The sequence below is a fragment of the Macaca nemestrina genome, chromosome 16 (genome assembly GCF_043159975.1).
Source record: "Macaca nemestrina isolate mMacNem1 chromosome 16, mMacNem.hap1, whole genome shotgun sequence".
NCBI lineage: Eukaryota > Metazoa > Chordata > Mammalia > Primates > Cercopithecidae > Macaca > Macaca nemestrina.
Window position 1 is genome coordinate 15,999,249 of NC_092140.1, and position 18,487 is coordinate 16,017,735.

Genomic DNA, 18,487 nt, shown 5'->3' on the forward strand with positions numbered 1-18,487 from the left:
TTCTAGTTCTAGATCCTTGAGGAATCGCCATACTGTTTTCCACAATGGTTGAACTAGTTTACACTACCACCAACAGTGTAAAAGTGTTCCTATTTCTCCACATCCTCTCCAGCACCTGTTGTTTCCTGATTTTTTTAATGATTGCCATTCTAACTGGTGTGAGATGGTATCTCATTGTGGTTTTGATTTGCATTTCTCTGATGGCGAGTTTTGATAACAAAGACATTTTTAAGAGCACCATAATGACCAATATTTTGATTTTACTTAGAAAAAAGAGGGCATCAGAACAATCTTTTTTGAATGAGTTTTCCAAAAAGCTCCAGATAATATCAAAGTTGTATATGGCATATCCCCAAAGAAGTTTTTCTGATGTCCTTAATCATGATTCAAATATTCATTCATCTTGTGATTTTTAAAATGTATTATTTAAAAGGAAGATAATATAAATAATATATGGAAGAACTTCCATAATATTAAAGTGAATTGTAGCCAATTTAATGAGCATGGGTCCTTGTTTGCCTTGTTTTATCAACCTATGTAGATTTCAAAAGTTTTGTCAATTGAAAAATCCCAAGTTCTATAAATTTGGAAAGGAGACTATTTATTATAAAAAGGGTTACAGCCTCTAGGGTGGCCGTCATCCTGACAGACTTGGAAGTGTAGCCTCTGGCAGAGACCTGAAGGAGGCACTTTGAAGGAAGGGAGTGTGGGGCTTAGCATTTACGCTAAACAGGTTGGCCCGGTACACATATTCAACAGGTTATAGGAGCAGCTACGGCTATTCATGAAGCGGGGCCTGACACATGAACTAACATGCATGTTTCATGCATCCCATGTTCACTTTGGTGTGGAGGCATAACATTTACATTACAGTTAGGCCTTGTATGTCAAAAGGTGAAGCAGGGAGATGAAGACACTCAAGTGTGCAGTCTCTTTAAACTGGCTGGGACCAGTCCATGGAGAGTTACTGAAATCAGTCTTGTCCAATCGAAGCTGTAGTTATGGCTTGTGGAACAGGGGACCAGTGAATCAGCAGCTGGTGGTAGAGGATTATTTCAATATTGCTTTTATTTCAATATTGCAAATATTTCAATATTGCTTCTCTTAAGGCTTGTGCTTGTTTAGCTTCTATAAAAGAAGAAAAACCTGTGACAGTTAGAACCCAGCTTATTCTTTAAGTGTAGGGGTACTTGGCTTAATCCTTGACTGGTTGGCCTTAGGTCCTGTTTGTAGTTTGGTATCTTATTGCTATAGAGTGCATTCCATCAGTCTTCTTTTTTTTTTTTTTTTTTTTTTTTTTGAGATAGAGTCTCACTCTGCCACCCAGGCTGGAGTGCAGTGGTGTGATCTCAGCTCACTGCAAGCTCCATCTCCCGAGTTCACACCATTCTCCTGCCTTAGCCTCCCGAGTAGCTGGGACCACAGGCGCCTGCCACCACACCCAGCTAATTTTTTGTATTTTTAGGAGAGATGGGGTTTCACCGTGTTAACCAGGATGGTCTCAATCTCCTGACCTTGTGATCTATCCGCCCACCTCAGCCTCCCAAAGTGCTGGGATTACAGGTGTGAGCCACCGCGCCCGGCCCGTTCCATCAGTCTTACGAACTCTATTTTAACACTAATGCTAATCAGTTGTGTCTAAACCACACAGAGAGGGGATATACCAATGTGTGTCCAACCTCCTGTCCTGTCGTGGCCAGGAACTCAGTTTTCAAGGTTTCTCTGGGTCCCCTTGGCCAAGAGGGGGTCCATTCAGTTGTTTGGGGGCTTAGGATTTTATTTTTAGTTCTCAGTTTTATACTGTGAATGCTAGTTGATTGAGAAGTTTGTGGCAATTTTTAAAGAAAGGATAGATATTAGATTGCATTAAAGATTACCTCCTTGATTAAACTATTGTTATTAGGGAGAAAGTAAGATTGGGCCTGAGTAATTTTGAATGTAAGAATGTAACTCTGTATAAACATCAGCAGTTTCTCTAATAGATGCTGCTTTACTAAAATATCACTTTTTGTACTGGTGAAAGAGAAAAACATTAAAGGAATTTTTATCTTAAAATGTTCTCATTCTTATAATTTTGGGGTGCAGTTTTTTGGAAGTTTCTCTGTTTCTCGCTCTTCAAAGGATAAAAGTCCTTTAGCCGAAAATAAAACATATCGCGTTATATTTTATTAAAATAATTATTGTGGCTGAAAATAAAGGGTATTACATAACACTTTATTAAAATAGTTCTCTGCAATTGACATCTATATTTTTTCACTTGAGAATACTTCTGCTTACTGGGAGCATAAGTGCAAAACAAATACACAAACAAAGCAACAGCCACCATCTCCAAATCTTAATGTTGTGGTTTGAAAATATGTACATAAATTCTTTGATACACCTCCTTTCAAAGGGTGGAGCCTAATCCCCTCCTCTTGATGGAGGCTAGATTTAGTGACTTGCTTCTAAGAGAATATGGTGAATGTGATGGTGTGTGGATTTTAAGAATACCTAAAAGAATCATTGTGTTTTTTCTCTTATCCCTGTTTTGGATCACTCAGTCTGAGGGGAGGCCAGCTTCCATGCTGTGAAAACACTCAAGCAGTCCCACAGAGCATTCAAGTGGCAGAGTACTGAGGTGCCCTGGCAACGGCAAGAAACTGAGGCCTTTGTCCAAAGCCATTAAGTGAGCCATAATGGAAGCAGGTGCTCCGGCCCCTGGTGGTCTTGAGATGACAGCAGCCCCAGTGTCTTGACTGCAACCTCAAGAAAGACCTTGAGCCAAAGCCATCCAGGTAAGCCACACCTGTATTCCTGACCTACAGAAACTGTTAGCTAATTCGCTTGCTTTAAGTGAATACGATTTTGGATAATTTGTTATAGAGCAACATATAGCCAAAACATTTCATGTGGCCAATTTCATTCTCTCTGTAATGACACACGAACCTATAGTCCCTGGAGTACACAGCAACCCGTTTAATTTTGTACCTATAGTCCCTGCAGTACACAGCAACCTGCTTAATACCCAGCACTTGTTTGCTTACATTTTAGTTTCTTGGTTCTGTTTTCAAAGATCTTGCTGTACCAACATCTCTTTAACAGTTGAACCAATAATAAAGAAAAGTATGAAAGCTTCCAGATTTTTTTTTGGATTCAATTAAGTCAAAAAAGACTTAACATCTTTGCCAATTGAAGCAGACCTCTTGTGCAAATAAGCATATCAGACACCTAAGTGGCTTCTGGCAAGAATTTCTAGAAAAGGAGTGATTGAAATTAATACTTCTCTGAGCCTCACTTCCTAAAAATGCTGCTAGTAAATAGAAAACAACAATAATAATCAACCCTTTTATCTCCCCTACTATTCCATATAGGCCATAAAAGGAGAAGGACTTGAGGCTAGTTACGAAATAACAGCCTAAAGTTGATAAAGAAGGGCAAGCTCAGAACTGAAGACAATGCATTGTACAGGAAAATAAGAAATAAATAGCCATGTACAGGCAACATTATCAGTGATTGCCTTACAAAGTGACAGGGGCTAACGTAGGTACTTATAACTGGTGCTTTGCTAGATTTATACACCAACTAAATTCTAAACCTATTTTCTGCCAGATGGAGTTAGGTTGTGGGGTGATGAGTGTTCAGTGATCAAACAATTCCTTCTACCTCATCTCCACCTAGAGACCAGTTATTACTTTTTTTTTTTTTTTTTTTTTTTTCCTTTCTTGAGACAGAATTTCGCTCTTGTTGTCCAGGTTGGAGTGCAATGATATGATCTCAGCTCATTGCAACCTCCGCCTCTTGGGTTCAAGTGATTCTCATGCCTCAGCCTCCCAAGTAGCTGGGATTACAGGTGCCCGCCACCACACCTGGCTAATTTTTTGTATTTTTAGTAGAGACAGGGTTTCACCATGTTGCCCAGTCTGGTCTCGAATTCTTGACCTCAGGTAATCCACCCACCTCAGCCTCCCAAAGTGCTGGGATTACAGGTGTGAGTCACGGCACTCAACCTAATTGATTACTTTTGAATGCCTTATTAGGAGCTAGAAAGGTTCTTCCTGCAAACATCTCCTCTAGTTGAAAAATAATACCATTTCGAATTTTATCTCAACAAACAGTCACTAGAAAGCAGGTGTGTTCCAAAAAGATCTATTCGGATGATAGTAAGTGAAAATTGGTTTCTTTTGATGGAAGATCAAAATGTATCATTTAAGAACAGTTTATTTCTTCAGAGAATTTATCTTAACACGTCACCTCATAAAACTGTTATGAGTATAAATTAGTATATGTAGTTTATGAAACATACTGTCTTTTATGGGAGTAAATCATGAAGCAGCTTTATTTTCTCACACTACTACTGTCTTTCAACAGTGCCAGTTAAATCCCCCTCTCCTGTCCTTTAGCTGCACTTTAGTGTCAACTAAAAGTGAAACAATAGCGGATTAAATGCTTATTCATCATTCTTCCTGGACCCTACTTATCACTGATGATTTCCTTTGTTGCTGTTAATACTGACACCAGTGTATTCCTGGTCACTTTTGGGTTTTATTTTCATGGAGTAAAAATTTCAGTTTTATTTTAACTATTAAAATGTTGAGTCCAATCAGTAAATGTTGAAACTTGAAATGCTCATTCAATTGAAAAGTTCTTGCTTCCCCACCTCAGCCCGGTTTTGACACATGCCTGGAAACCTGTTACTGGGAAGATAAGGGCAGGGTTGGTTCATTTGCTTCCTGCTATGCTCCAAATGTTTCTGTTCCCTGCCCCAAATTCATACGTCAAAATCCTCACCCTCAAGGTGATGGTATTAGGAAGTGGGGCCTTTGCAGGGTGATTTGGTCATAAGGGTGGAGCCCACGTAGATGGTTGTGAATGGGGTTGGTACCTTTATTGAAGAGGCCTGAGAGAAACCCCCTTGCCTCTTCTACCATATGATGATGCAGTGAGATGGCGCCATCTATGATGGGATTAGGTTGTGGACCCTTACCTGACACTGAATCTGCAGATGTCTTGATCTTGGATTTCCCAGCCTCCAGAATAGTGAGAGATAGATTTCTGTTGTGTATAAGCCATCCAGTGTATTCTGTGATAGCAGTTTGAACAGACTGAGACACTTCCTTGTGTCTTCTTTGTGCTTTCTCCTCACTTTCTGGTTACCCTTTCTGGCCCCTCCAGGGTTAAGCCCAGAGGAGGGAGGATTGGCGGGAAAGGTCAGAGTCCTGATCAGAGCTGCTCCTGATGGCCGAGCAGGGAGAGAAGGCTACCATGGAGCAGGGCACCACCCACCAGTTGCAGGGAATGAGGGCTTCCTGGAGTGTTTTTCTAGAGTGTGCCCCATGGAAAATAGTTGAGTTTGAGTCATTTTAAGAGGACCCCACCTCTAGAGATCTGCCCAATGGGGCCAAAGTAATCCTAATGGGAAAGAGTCCTGTGGGATATTTTGTTGAGGAGAGATTCCATGGGGTTACTAAGAGGAGCAGTGCCAGGTACTAGTCACTAGTAAGTCCCCAGTAAGGGACCCACTCAGTTGCTCCACAGAATAAGAGTCAGCCTTTGGGTATATGCCATCCCCAGACACCTCCTGGGTTCAAGCAATTCTCCTGCCTCAGCCTCCCGAGTAGCTGGGACTACGGGCGGCTGCCACCGTGCCCGGCTAATCTTTGTATTTTCAGTAGAGACGGGGTTTCCCCATGTGACATGTGACAACAACAGCTGACGTCAGCACATGTTGGGTGAAGTTTTATCTGCTCCCTCCCTGCCCTTTTTTTCCAACCAGTTAGAAGCAAGTGGTAATGGAGAAGGAGACAACGTAAAAAAAAATTATAGAACTTCAACTATTGCCTGTCGCAGGTTTCTTCAGACTGACTAAGGGTTGGGATTCAGAAGGAGGGGAAGCTTCAAGTTGAGCGTTCTAAACTGTACTGGACTTTTGAATACGTCAAAATGAGGGTGTTGGTTAATATCTCAAGGTGACTTGCAAAATATAATCTGCCTGACATATTGCCCAGGTATGTGATGGGACTGTACAACTGAAAGTCATGGGCAGGAGAAAAATAAAATTGTTTTACCTGCTTATACCTTCTGAGTCTGGACTATTTTTTATTAAAAAATCAACTGACCGGACCCACCAAAAAAATCCATAAAAGTCAAAACATCTAGTGCCTAGCACATAGTAAGTGTTCAGTAAACATTATGTGTTATTATTGTCATCTTCAATATTATTACCACACCTAATTCTTTTATGCTCAGACCCTTTGGTAGAAAATGTCATGGAACAAGCAGGATGAGAGATTCATAGAGGCTATTTTGCATAGCTGTTAAGAGGTACTCTATTAGGGTATGGATAAGTACCCGGTAATTCCCATTTTCTGTTTAATAAAAGATATTCAACTAATATTTGATGGTTTTAGTACTGATTTCCTCTTGGCTAAGCTGAAATAATGATGGAGAATGAGGTGGTTCAGGTATACTAAATCAAATGCTGGAGGGATAGGGGAGACAGAGGAGAAACAGCCCATTGGAGAGGCTGCCCTACTTTCAAGCTTCATTAGATGATTGTAATGTAGAAATAGAGAAGGGAAGTGGTCAGAATGAACTTTCTCACCCTCTGGGGATCGTAGAAAAGTGGTAGAATTCAGCCCAAATAAGTTTATTGCTGCCTTTATGAGGCAACACTTGTTCTAACCTGGATGTGACTCCTGTAAAATTTTTTTCCAACAAAAAATGAAACAATAGCAGATTAAATCCTTATTCATCATTCTTCCTGGATGTTACTTATCACTGATTATTTCTTTTGTTGTTGTTTTTGCTAATACAATTTTTATTTTAGAATAGTTTTAGATTTACAGAATTATTGTGAAGATAGTAGAGCTCCTATGTCCTCACGTCCCGTTTCCCCTACTCTTAACATGTTAACATTAGTGTGGTACATTTGTTACAATTAATGAGCCAATATTGATATGCTTTCATTAACTAAAGCCCATGCCTTCATTTATATTTCATCGTTTTTGTCTCTGATGTCCATTTTCAGTTCTCGGATCACATCCAGTACACCGCAGTACATCTAGCAGTCCTGTCTCCTTTGGTTTCTATTGGTTGTGACAGTTTCTTAGACTTTCTTTGTTTTTGATGACCTTGATAGCTTTGAGGATTGAAATACTGGTCAGCTATTTTGTAGAATGTCCCTTCCTCTTACGTTTTTCTGATGATAGACAGGGATTATGGGTTTTTTGGGGGAAGACCACAGAAGCAAAGTGACATTCTCATCACAGCATATCAAGGGTATGTATTGTTAACATGGCTCATTGCCATCGATGTTGACCTTGATCATCTAAGATTGTGTTTGTCAGGTTTCTCTACTGTCAAGTTACTCTTTTTTCTCCTTTTTCTATACTATTTTTAAATTTTCTTTTCTTTATTTTTTGATACAGGGTCCCACTGTGTCACCCCGGCTAGAGTGCAGTGGCATGATCACAGCTTACTGTAGCCCTGACCTCCCTGGGCTCAAGTGATCATCCTACTTCAGCCTGTCAAGTCACTGGGACTACATGCATGAGCCTCTATGCCCAGCTAACTTTTTGTAAAGATAGGAGTTTTTTGCTCTGTTGCCCAGGTTGGTCTTGAACTCTTAGGCTCAAGTGATCTGCTTCGGCCTCCCAAAGAGCTGGAATTATAGGCGTGAGCCACGTGCCAAAGTTAGTTGCTTTCTTTTCTTTTCTTTTAAAATTTATGTCCATGTTTACACATTACTTTTTTTACAGTGTGCTCTCCAGAAGGAAGTCACTTTGCGCAGACCACACTTAATAAGCAGGAGTTATAATCCACCTTCTTGCGATCTGAGTAATTTTATAAATTTGTTCAAATTTTACTGTGTGGGAGATTTGTCTCTTGTTCCACATTCATTTAATCACTTATATCAGTATGGACTTGATACTGATTTTATACATTGGGTTATAATCCAATACTATGTTATTTTGATGCTCAAATTGTCCCTCCTTCTGAGTATTGGGAGCTCTTTGATGTACCCCAATCATTGTGGAGTGGTTTTCTTTCTCTTTCTTTTTTTAGTTTTTATAACTTTTAAAAATACTCTCTTACCTTATGGCATTAAAAGATACTCCAGGCTCATCTTGTATATGCCCCTCTTCTAGAATGAGCCATTTCTCCGAGGAGTCCAGGTTCCTTTTATTGGAGGTCGTATTAGAAACAAAGAACAGGGCACTAGGTGCGCTTCTTGCTCCTCGTGTGCTTTTGCTTCTAGCTCCTCTCAGCTGACAGAGTGAGGATATTTGTGTATTCTAACCAGTGTTTATACACATCTATAAATATTTCTATATGTAACCATCTGTATCTGTATTGAGTTGAGCATGAGTTTATACTGCTGTCTCCAATTCTAATCCATTACCACAGGGATCATTCCAGGATCCTCTTTTGCTTATTTGTAATCTCACACTTCATTGAGAAACCTGGCTTCCATCATTCTCCATCCGTTCACTCTATTGCTCAAGTACCACGTACGTGGAGAGTGGTTTCAGAATTGTTATCCTCTGCTCTTACGGGAACCAACTTTAGCAACTAGATAGTGGTGCTTAGGCATATTGCCTTTTACCTTTAGTCTTATAGACTCTACTTATTTCCAAAGTTATTTAAGTCAGTACCTTATTCCCCTATTCCCTTAAGTGAGATTGTTTCATAACATTTGTAGTATCATTGGATTCTTTTGTCACATTCTCCATTCCATCCTATCTTAGAGTAAGGGCACAATCAAAGGTATCTATTGCTAATATATAATATTTATTTATATATATTTGAGACAGGGTCTTGCTCTGTTGCCCAGGCTGGAGTGGTGCTATAGTGGTGCTATAAGGGCTTATTGTAGCCTTGACCTCCCAGGTTCACATGATTGTCTTACCTCAGCCTCCCAAGTAGCTGACACTACAGGCATGCGCCACCACATCACTCTAATTTTTTGTATTTTTTTATAGAGACAGGGTTTTGCCATGTTGCCCAGGCTGGTCTCAAACTTCTGCGCTCAGGTGATCCATGTGCCTCGGCCTTCCAAAGTGCTCAGGCTACAGGTTTGAGAAGACGTGCCTTGGCCCACTAGCATTTTATTTATTTATTTATTTATTTATTTATTTATTTATTTATTTATCTTTCTCCTGTTACACCAGAAAAAATTAGTAGGCAACTGCTAACATATTTTTTAATGGTTCCCTAATATTCATGGTTCAATGGCCCATAATTTACTGAGACAGCTGCCTATTGACAAATGCTTAGCCAATTGTTCCTTATTGGACAATGGGCTATTATTGGACTGCTATAGATACCATGGTCAATAACATTCTTATATATTAATCTTTGTGCACACTGATCATTTCATTATGGGAAATTTCTATAGATAGTTAAATCACTGAAGTAAAGAGTATGAACCTTTTTAAGGCCCATACTATTTCAAATTACCCTCTGAAAAATGTAAACTTCACCAGAACTAACTGAGAAGCCTCGAAAGACTGAAAATTATGATTTAAAAGTGTTTTCTCAATTTGACCTATCAAAAAAGAGGTCTGTTATCGTATTATGTGAGGTTGAGTTTTTTTTCACCATTTGTGTGTCTTCATTCTTTCATTATCTCTCATATCCCTTACTCTTTTTTTTTGTGAGATGGAGTTTTGCTCTTGTTACCCACGCTGGAGTGCAATGGCATGACCTGGGCTCACTGCAACCTCCGCTCCCAGGTTCAAGTGATTCTCCTCCCTCAGCCTCTCGAGTAGCTGGGATTACAGGCATGCACCACCATGCCTGGCTAATTTTGTATTTTTTTTTTTTAGTAGAGACGGGGTTTCTCCATGTTGGTCAGGATGGTCTCGAACTCCCAACCTCAGGTGATCCACCCTCCTCGGCCTCCCAAAGTGCTGGGATTACAGGCGTGAGCTACCACACCTGGCCTATTTATTTTATTTTATTTTATTTTATTTATTTATTTATTTATTTATTTATTTATTTATTTTAGCGTAAGCTTTGTTTTTCATCTGTAGCTGTACAGCTAAACTGGAAATCTGACGCTTCATTTGTAGCAAGTCAGTGACCTTCCCCTGTCATTAGGAATGCTGAATATTCTTGCTTTGTGGAACTTCCCGAGGGATCTTGCTTTCTGGATGCAAGGAGTGCAGAGGGATTTGCCTTTCCCCGTGACTAATCTCCAGGAATCCAGGCTGAGACTCTTCTCTGTTTGCTCACAGATGCAGGATTTAGTTCCTCCATAACTATAATTACCAAGGAATTACGGCAGTTGTTTTCATATTTCTCTTCGAAGTGCTGTTGATATTTGAAGATTCTTCTCATGTGATCACTCTTCTAAATATGGTCTCAGGACTCTTCAGATGGAGTGAGGATTTTATATGGGTTTTTAATTTGTTAACTGATGTGTCTGTGTGCATTGGAGAAGTTTCTTCTTTCAAACTATACAAAGAAGTTTGCATCCTCAAAAAGATTGACCACCTCAAGTGATGCTTCTAAATTCGATACTTGATGACAAATCCCTCAAAAAAGTCTATCTTGGGCTGAGTCAAGGGCCTTCTTTTTCTCAGTTGGATCACATAGTCTCCAATTCTGAGCATTCTCATGGTTTTCATCTTAGGGGCTTTGGTGTTTCAACCTGGAGCCTTGAACATTATATGAGTCAGTGTGAGAGAGTGGAGAGACCCCAGGAGTGCTGGCTGGCAGTAGCAGTCCCCATGCTGCAATCCTGCGGTGCAATCTTGGACAAGTTTCTTGACATTTCTGAGCTCCAATAAAAATGGTTAGTGGAATGAATAAGAAAATCATACAAGGTGGTTCCTCAATCCCTAAGGACCCTTCTGGCTCCACATCTGATTTGAATTGGTCTTATGGTCACATATCACAGACTTGGAAGGTACCAGAAGGGCCCAACCTGAAGGCTGTAGCTATATTGTTATACTCCTTCAACCCCTAGGGAAGGTCATATTCCTGCTCCACATTCCTCCCTTCCCATGTATGGAGTCAGAGGCAAGGGCCCAGCAGCTATTCTCTTAGATGCAGTTGACTTTCCTCTTTACCTCCCCTCATTCTTTCTTGCTAAATTTATCAACCCTTTCTTCTTTTCTGAAAAGGATCTCTAAAAATCACTCTTATCCTCAAACTCAAATTATGCTTTGAACCAGAAAGTGTTCAGAATTTGGAAATGCAATGTTTTTCAAGTATTTAAATGAGAAGCAGAGACACCCAAAGGCTACTTCATCATATTTTAATTCTATTTCATTTAGTGCTAATTTAAAACAGAAACCTGTGGAGTAGAACCAAGGATGCAGCCATAAAGTCAGGAGGTAAAAGCCTGGGAAAGCAGATAACGTCCTTCTCCTCCTCCCCCTGACGACTGACTCATCCCCGCTCCTCACTGTCTTCCTCCTGCCCAATGCACAAAGTTATTATGTTTGAATTGATAATTGCAAGAGATTCACTGGTCTAACTTCATTGTCTCTTTCCGAGTAACATGCCACCTGTCACGATGATTTTACTAGCTCCTTTACAATGGAGTCAGTGTAGTCTGCTCTGCAAATTCAATCAAATCCACCAGCAAGATGCAGAGGCTGCTGGAGTAGATGAGGTTGACAGCTGGGGGTCTCAGAGAGAGATTTATCAGCATCTTCAACTGCACACTCTTCACTTGGCTCATTGGCTACCAGAGTTTTTTATTTTCTGTTTGCCCCTTGTTCTTTAGAAGCTCCAAGAACACCGGAACTTCCTGGGAATTTCAGGCATCACTGAGAACTTCCTGGCAAAATAGGAGGACTAGTGAGACACGGCTTGATTGTATGTGCTTTAAAAGTCTCCTGTGGTGGGGCGTGGTGCCTCATGTCTGTAATCCCAGCACTTGGGAGGCAGATACGGGAGGATTGCTAGAGCCCTGGAGTTCGAGACCAACCTGAGCAACATATATTTTCTACAAAATATAGAAAAATTAGCTGGGTGTGGTGGCACATGCCTGTAGTGCCAGCTACTTGGGAGGCTGAGGTGGGAGGATCATCTGAGCCTGGGGAGGTTGAGGCTGTAGCGAGCAGAGATCGTGCCAAAGTACTCCAGGCTGGGTAACAGTGTGACATCCTGCCTAAAAAACAAAGGCTTCTTACTGCACTCCAAAAGCTGATACTGAAAGACTTGATGCAAATAAATGCTTTCTCTCAAGAATCCAGGATGGAGGGGATAATAGCAGGCAGAATTCACAGTCCAACTACCCAGCAGGATGCCCAGGGGCCCTTGCAGACACTTTTACCAAGTAACGAGTGAAGCCTGAAGCTGGTGATGCCTTTACTTTAGTCTCCTACAATACTTTCAAAATGGGGACACAACAGGCAAGAGGTGACCAAGCCTCCCTAGCCTGAGTGAGTGAGAAGACACCACCAGCTCTACACAAACAGAGTCACCGGTGCCCTTGCTTCTCCAGTGCTCTCCTTACTTAAAGTGGTGTGATTTGCTGGGAAGGACATCTCGAGCTCTCGAGCTGTGTGTAATATTCAAATTCTCAGTATGTAGACATGGTTGAAAATGTCAGGGGAATAAAAACTAGAATTTCAAGAAGCCCCCTGATATGGTTTGGCTGTGTCCCCACCCAAATTTCATCTCGACTTGTAGCTCCCATAATCCCCACATGTGGGACAGACCTGGTAGGAGGTAATTAAATCATGGGGGCAGGTCTTTCCTGTGCTGGTCTCATGAGAGTGAGTGAGTACGTCTCATGAGATCTGATGGTTTTATAAAGGGGAGTTCCGCTACACATGCCCTCTTTGCCTGCTGCCATGTAAGATATGCCTTTGCTCCTCCTTTGCCTTCTGCCATGATTGTGAGGCCTCTGCAGCCTTAAGTCAATTAAACCTCTCTCCTTTATAAATTACCCAGTGTCGGGTATGTCTTTATTAGGAGCATGAGAAGGGACTAATATACCCTCTCTTCTCCCCTCAGGGTCACTTGCAATCCTTGGTGGGTGCGAGTGAGGACAATTAAACTTGCATCCCACCAGCCTTTTAAGAGATGGAGTCCCTAAGAACCTGGGTCCACCAGACACTGGGGATAATGAGTTAAGACTAAATAAGTGCGACAGGGACTCAAGAGAGCTTGAATTTCACCAATCTCTGTCAAAAGCAAGCCATCCCCCTCTCTGGACTTGTGACTCTTCAACTGTAAATGTAAACTCTGAAATTCTGATTTTGGGGGGATTATTTCAGGAGATACAGTAAGATTACCCTAAACCTGTTTGAGAAGGCACAGGAAGATGAAGAGAGAAACACAAACTGGGTTTGACTTCAGTTTGCACACAATTATGAGAAGCACATTTCGTATTTGACTGTGAACCACAGCCTTTACATGCAGATAAATAGAAACACTGCAACTTGGAAACCATGAATCTGTCTTTCAGGGTGAAGTGGAGATAGAACCCTCAAGGAGCTATGCTCGGGATGAACAGTGTCTGCTGTCATTGTAGTGAAGGGAGCACTTCAGGGCGCCCGTGAACTGTCCCGTACTGTCCAGCGCAGGGGGTCAATGCAGGCCCCACTCTGTGAATCCAGACCGAGTCTGCTTGGCCCCAAGAATTTCCAGGTTGGCCCCAAGTGAATGCCACCTGGCTGTAAGCATGGTCACATTCTGCCACAGAGCGGAATTGCAGGATTCTGATAAACCTCAGGGTAAGTCATGTTCTTTAGACTTAAGCACATAGTAAAAGCCTGTGACAACAGAGAAACTCATACAAAGAAAGATAGTCCTGTTTCCTATGTGGATGTTATAAATAGGCTTAACCACATAATCAGTGCTTACTGCAGGCATTGTGTGCCATACACTCTGCTGGGCACAAAGGAAAACACCAGGAGAAGTAACAACAGAATAATTTACCATTTACCCACTGTATGATCTTCCTTGGGCAAGTTACTCAACCTTTCTGTCTGTCAGATTTCCCAGTTGAAAATGAAAAGGATGATAATGACACTACTGACCTTATAGGGTTGTTAAAATAAGGCATTTAGCAGACTAGCTGGCACCATACCAAAAATGTTAATTATTATTGTTTTTATTATATATAAAAAGTAGTGGTAAGCTTCTTGGGATTTTATGAAATTTTATGAAAACGCTTTACTTTTATCGTGTCATTGGATTCCTATAACAACCTGGCAAAGAAGGCATTCTCATTTCCATTTTGCAGATAGGAATGGAAGCCTACCTAGGATTACACACCTAAAAAGGGGAGAGAGGGCAAATTTGGATCAATTCACTGTTATTTTCACTTCACTAAACTGCCTCCCATAAAGGCTAGGAAAACAGAGCTCATGTACTTAAGAGCCCTGCTATTTATGAGGGTAGCCAAAAACTCAACAAATGAAAATGACATGGGATAAATAAGTGTCTGATACAATAGTGCTAGCAATGCTTAGACATTTGCAATTAATTCTAGGCAGAATTGTGACTCAGCAATTGCTGTGGAAGTGCTGCAAGTAGAGTGGTGTGGGGGAGAGGCTGGCTGCTGCCTGGTGATCACCCACTGGACTGCTGTGGGTGCATGTACTGGTCCATTACTAGTCTGCGCATGGGACATATCTAGCCATTGAATGGAATTATGGCTCTTTTTTTTTCTTCAACTTTTATTTTGAGTTCTGGGATACATGTGGAGGATGTGCAGGTTTGTTACATAGGTAAACATGTGCCATGGTGGTTTGCTGTACTGATCAACCCATCACCTAGGTATTAAGCCCAGCATTCTCTCTCCCTTGGCTCCCCACCTCCACTGACAGACCCCAGTATGTGTTGTTCCCTACCATGTGTCCATGTGTTCTCAGTGTTCAGCTTCCACTTATAAGTGAGAACATGTGGTGTTTGGTTTTCTGTTCCTGTGTTAGTTTGCTGAGGATAACAGCTTCCAGCTTTATCCATGTCCCTGCAAAGGACATGATCTCAATCATTTTCATGGCTGCATATTATTCCATGATATATATGTACCACATTTTCTTTATCCAGTCTATCATTGATGGGCATTTAGGTTGAATCTATGTCTTTGTTATTGTGAATAGTGCTGCAGTAAACATACATGTGCACGTATCTTTATAATAGAATGCTTTATATTCCTTTGGGTATATACCCACTAATGGGATTACTGGGTCAAATGGTATTTCTGTCTCTAGGTCTTTGAGGAATTGCCACACTGTCTTCCACAATGATTGAACTAATACATTCTCACCAACAGTTCTCACCAAAAAGAACAATGTTCCTTTTTCTCCACAACCTCACCAGCGACTGTTGTTTCTTGACTTTCTAATAATCACCATTCTGACTGGTGTGAGATGGTATCTCATTGTGATTTTGATTTGGATTTCTCTAATGATCAGTGGTATTGAGCTTTTTTTCATGTTTGTTGGCTGCATGAATGTCTTCTTTTGAGAAGTATCTGTTCATGTCCTTTGCCCACCTTTTAATGGGGTTGTTTGGTTTTATTTTTCTTGCAAATTTGTTTAAATTCCATGTAGACTCTGGATATTAGACCTTTGTTGATGGATAGATTGCAAAAATTTTATCCCATTCTGTGAGTTGTCTGTTCACTCTGATGATAGTTTCTTTTGCTGTGCAGAAGCTCTTTATTTTAATTATATTTCATTTGTCAAATTTTGCTTTTGTTGCTATTGCTTTTGGCATTTTTGTCATGAAATCTTTGCCCGTGTCTATGTCCTGAATGGTATTGCTTGGCTCTCTTTAGTTCTGCACTCCCATCTGTTGGCTCTCCCCTCTGTCTATCTATCTCCAGTATCCGAGTGTCCCTTGGATCTCTCAATCCAGACATCTGCTCTTCAGAATTTCATCACAGCAAAGATCGGATGAATTCTTACAGATAAAGGTGAAAATGCCTGATTGGGTTTTATATGGACCTCCTTCCCCAAACTGTATTCCCTAGCCCAATCTAAACCCTGGAATGTAGATAATTGTACAAGGTAAAATGCCAGAAGACAAAGAGGTAGTGGATATTTCGGCATGAATAATTTAGGGTAGTGAGAAATTTTGAGGAAAGAGGGGATCTATTGGAGCCATTTAAAGATGCTATACAATTTGCCCATCTAATCTGCTTTTTAAAAATGTAGTAAATCTGAAGTTAATAGGCTCTCAAGTAAATAAGCTCCAAAAGGTCAGAGATTATGTCTTTCTTATTTACTATTATATCTACAGTACTGGCACAGTCCCTAGTACATAGCAGGTGCTCAATAAATATTGGTCAAGTGAATGAATTATTTGATGAATGACTCAATGAAGACTTACATTGTAGATTTACATGAAATTCATCTGACCTAGATGAGTATTTTGATTGACTGGCCATGAAGAAATCTTGAAATATTTGACTTGTTATATTGAGAGAATAAAATACTTTTATTCTTATTTTTACGAAAAGAATCTCTTGAACAAGGAGAAGGATGATAAATTGAATGAAACATATTGCTCATCTGCTATAGAAAAAATGTACTACTCAACAGTTATTACTATCATATCATAGCACCTGTAGTATGTATGTTTCCTTTTTCTAACACATTAGAATGGTCAGGAATTGACTTGACATTGAATGATACTGACACGTGTGTTTCTTCAGCATCTCTGGCAAATGGTCCTAACACAGACTTTGCAGCTCATGGAGAACTGGAAGCCTGGCATCTTTACACATTGGAGATAAGTTATAGAACACTATGCAGTTCCCAGTTTCAGTTCTGTTTATTCCTTTGTATAAATCCACATTTCTATCTAGTATCATTTCTTCTGCCTGAGGGACTTCATTTGACATTACTTGTTGTGTTAGTCTGCTAGATGATAAATTCATCTAGCCCTTGTATATTTTAAAGAGTTTATGTTTAATGTTCATGTTTGAAAGATACTTTCACTGGTTATAGAATTTTAGGTTGACAAGGTTTTGGGGGTGAAGGGTGGAGTGGGGGTACGTTAGAGATGTTACTCCATAGTCTTCTTGCATGCATTTTTTCTGATGAGAAATCTGTCATCAGCATCTTTGCTTCTCTGTATTTTACCTACCTTTTCCCCCTAAAGGCTGCTTTTATAATTTTCTGTTTATTACTTTTTAAAGGCAAGTTGAGTTTGATTCACTATGGTGTAGTTTTCTTCATGTTTATTTTGCCTGGGACTCATTGAACTTTTTAAATCTGTGGCTTTATAGCTTTTATCAAATTTGGAAAATTGTTAGCCTGTTTCTTCTAGTTTTTTTTTTTTTTTTCTGTTCTTGCCCCCTTTGGAGACACCAATTAAAGACATATTAGGCCACTTGAAATTGTATTACAGCTCACTGATACTAAGGGTATTTTTTAAGGGTTGATTTTTTCTTTATGTTTCATTTTGGCTAGCGTACATGGTTACTTGCTTCAAGTTTATTAATCTTTTTTCAGCAAAGTCTACTTTGCTTTTAATCCCATCCAGTATAGTTTTCATCTAAGACACTGCATTATTCACTTGTAGAAGTTCAATTTGAGTTTCTTTTTAATTTAATTTTTTTTTTTTTTTTTTTTTGAGACAGAGTCCTTCTCTGTCACCCAGGCTGGAGTGTAGCGGCATGATTTCGGCTCACTGTAAACTTCACCTTCTGGGTTCAAGTGATTCTCCCGCCTCAACCTTCTGAGTAGCTGGGATTACAGGTGTCTGCCACCACTTCTGGCTAATTTTTGTATTTTTAGTAGAGATGGGGTTTCACCATGTTGGCCAGGCTGGTCTTGAACTCCTGACCTCATGTGATCTACCTGCCTCTCTTTTTAATTTTTAAATTTTTGTTTTATTTTATTTACTTATTTTTTTTGAGACAGGATTTCACTCATTTGCTGGAGTGCACAGGCACGATTATAGTTCACTGCAGCCTTGATCTCCTTGGCTCAACCAATCCTCTTGCCTCAGTCTCCCGAGTAGCTTGGGACTATAGGTGTGTGCCACCATGCCTGGTTACTTTTTGGGGGATTTTTTAGTAGAGACAAGGTCTTGCTATGTTGCTCATGCTGGTTTCAAACTCCTAAGCTCAACCGATCCTCCTGCCTGGGATTACACGTATGAGCCACCATGCCTGGGTGAGTTTCTTTTTCATATCATCCATGTCTCTACTTGACTTTTTAAACATATGGAATACAGTTATAATAGCTGTTTTATGTTCATATCTCCTAAATATAATATCTGTATCAATTCTGGTTCAGTTTTGATAGATTAATTTTTCCCTTCACCATGGCTTATATTTTTTCTACTCCTTTGCATACCTGGTAATTTTTTATTAGATCCCAAACATTATAGATAGCACCTTTTAACAATTCCTACATATATTCTTGAGTTTTGTTCTAGGACATAGTTCAGTAACTTGGAAATAGTTTAAGCTTTTTAGGTCTTGCTCTTGGACATGACCTGAACAGAATTTAGACTAGGACAGGATTTTCCAACCTCAGTACTTTTGCCATTTTGTATCAGATAATACTTTTCTGTAGGATAT

The 18,487-nt window shown here is 40.1% G+C and overlaps 1 long non-coding RNA gene across 1 annotated transcript in view; it reads left to right on the forward strand.

Moving 5' to 3' along the window:
* Positions 1–2,389: 2,389 nt before the first annotated feature.
* LOC112425915 (uncharacterized) overlaps positions 2,390–18,487 on the forward strand; it is a 137,167-nt gene continuing 121,069 nt past the window's right edge. Inside the window, exon 1 of the long non-coding RNA XR_011614641.1 lies at positions 2,390–2,774. This is a non-coding gene — a long non-coding RNA (uncharacterized lncRNA). The remainder of the gene's footprint in view (positions 2,775–18,487) is intronic.